General features: G+C 36.7%; 1 protein-coding gene across 1 annotated transcript in view; it reads right to left on the bottom strand.

Annotated features, from left to right (window-relative positions):
• STOX2 (storkhead box 2) overlaps nt 1-2,500 on the bottom strand; it is a 276,468-nt gene that overhangs the window by 268,371 nt on the left and 5,597 nt on the right. The gene's annotated exons all lie outside the window — the stretch shown is intronic.

Below are 2,500 nucleotides of genomic sequence, written 5' to 3'. Positions count from 1 at the left end.
CTTTTTCTGACCCTGATCAAAAGTTTTCATACCCCGGTTCTTAATACCGTGTATTGTCCCCTTTAACATCAATGACAGCTTGAAGTATTTTGTGGTATTTGTGGATGAGGCTCTTTAACTTCTCAGATGGTAAAGCTGCCAATTCTTCCTAGCAAAAAGCCTCCAGTTCCTGTAAATTCTTGGGCTGTTTTGCATGAACTGTTTTGCATGAACTGCACGTTTGAGATCTTCCCAGAGTGGCTCAATGATATTGAGGTCAGGAGACTGAGATGACAACTCCAGAACCTTCACTTTATTCTGCTGTAGCCAATGACAGGTCGACTTGGCCTTGTGTTTAGGATCATTGTCATGTTGGAATGTCCAACTACGTCCCATGCGCAGCTTTTGGGCTGATTAATGCAAATTTTCCTCCAGTATTTTTTGATAACATACTGCATTCATGTTGCCATCAATTCTAACCAAATATCCTGTGCCTTTGTAGCTCACATATCCCCAAAACATCAGTAATCCACCTCTGTGTTTCACAGTAGGAATGGTGTATCTTTCATCATAGGCCTTGTTTACTCCTCTCCAAATGTAGCGTTTACGGTTGTGGCCAAAAAGCTCAATTTTGGTCTCATCACTCCAAATGACTATGCCAGAAGGTTTGAGGCTTGTCTCTGTGCTGTTTGGCTTATTGTACGTGGGATACTTTGTGACATTTCCGTAGTAATGGCTTTTTTCTGGCAACTCGACCATGCAGCCCATCTTTCTTCAAGTGCCTCCTTATTGTGCATCTTGAAACAGCCACACCACATGTTTTCAGAGAGTCCTATATTTCCTCTGAAGTTATTTGTGGGTTTTTCTTTGCATCACGAACAATTTTCCTGGCAGTTGTGGCTGAAATTTTAGTTGGTCTATCTGACCGTGGTTTGGTTTCAACAGAACCCCTCATTTTCCACTTCTTGATTAGAGTTTGAACACTGCTGATTGGCGTTCTCAATTCCTTGGATATCTTTTTATATCCCTTTCTTGTTTTATACAGTTCAACTACCTTTTCCCGCAGATCCTTTGACAATTCTTTTGCTTTCCCCATGACTCAGAATCCAGAAACGTCAGTGCAGCACTGGATGAAAGATGCAAGGGTCTGTCAGGAGTCCAGAAACTTATTGAATTTTTTAGTACACACACTAATTACAAGCAAACAGATCACAGGTGAGGATGGTTGCCTTTAATAGCCATTCAAACCCCTTTGTGTCCATTTGTGTGCATGTTATCAGGCCAAAATCACCAGGGTGTGTAAACTTTTGATCAGGGTCATTTGGGTAGTTTCTGTTGTCATTATGATTTTAAAAAAGAGTAAACATAGTTGATTGATAATAAATGGCTTCAGCCAAACACTAACCATGAGTGAAAGAAAAGTGTTTGTGTTATCATGTGTTATGTAAACTTATGAGCACAACTGTGTGTATATATATATATATATACATACACACACACACACACACACACACATACATACATATACACACACCTGACTTTCATACTCTGCCTGTTTGGATATAGGCAATATAATCATTGTGATAATTGTATCCCGCAAAAGTAAAAAGGATCTGACCTATGTGTGGCCTATGGTCTAGGAGAAGTGGTTGTTTGTTCTGTTAACCTACAAAATTGTAACTCAGTTTTATTGAGATAAACTAAAAATAAACTAAAAATAAGCAGTTATTTATCAGTGGTATAAGATCAGTTCAGCAAACTGGCTAATTAGCTTCTTGTGCATACATACATATCAGAGGTGCAGAATGATGCAGTGCTGAAGAGACAAATACATTTTGCTGATACTATTGTACATATTATGCAGGGTCTAGATAGCTTTATAAACTGGGAATGCTGTTGGCAATAAAGCAAACTATAGCGATGCTCTCAAAAATCTGTTATCAAGCATGTGTATGGCAACAATTCATCAAAAGGTTTTGTTTATCTCCAGTGAGATAAATAGGACAACTCCCTGACTTGTTCTATTGCCCAATTGATCAATGGTTAACAAATCAATGGATATGCAACCTTAAAATGGAGTAACATAAAAATCTTTTATTACAATTATTTATATTTACTGCAATATGTGCATCACCTTTGCAAAAGAAAGAAAAAGTTATAATAAATATGTTACCATTGTTTGGTGTGAATATTCAAATCTCAACAAAACTGTAGTACACACACACCACACACACATATATATATATATATATATATATATATATATATATATATATTAGGGATGCACCGAAATTTCGTCTGCAGAAACGTTTCCGCCGAAAATGGCATTTGTGGCTATTTCAGTTTTTTTGTTTTTTTGCCTGTTATTTTCGGTAAAATTATTGTGTAGCATATTTCAAATTTGATGCTAACCTAGAGCTGCCATTAGAGTTCATTTCTTGACTTACTGTTTCTCATATAATAATCGTTTTCTAGGACTATACTTTATTTGGATAATTGGTAAAAAAAAGAAATACTGTTA

The sequence above is a fragment of the Bombina bombina genome, chromosome 2, assembly GCF_027579735.1.
Source record: "Bombina bombina isolate aBomBom1 chromosome 2, aBomBom1.pri, whole genome shotgun sequence".
NCBI lineage: Eukaryota > Metazoa > Chordata > Amphibia > Anura > Bombinatoridae > Bombina > Bombina bombina.
The sequence above is the reverse complement of the archived record's forward strand: the minus strand, read 5'-3'. Positions and strand labels throughout refer to the sequence as shown.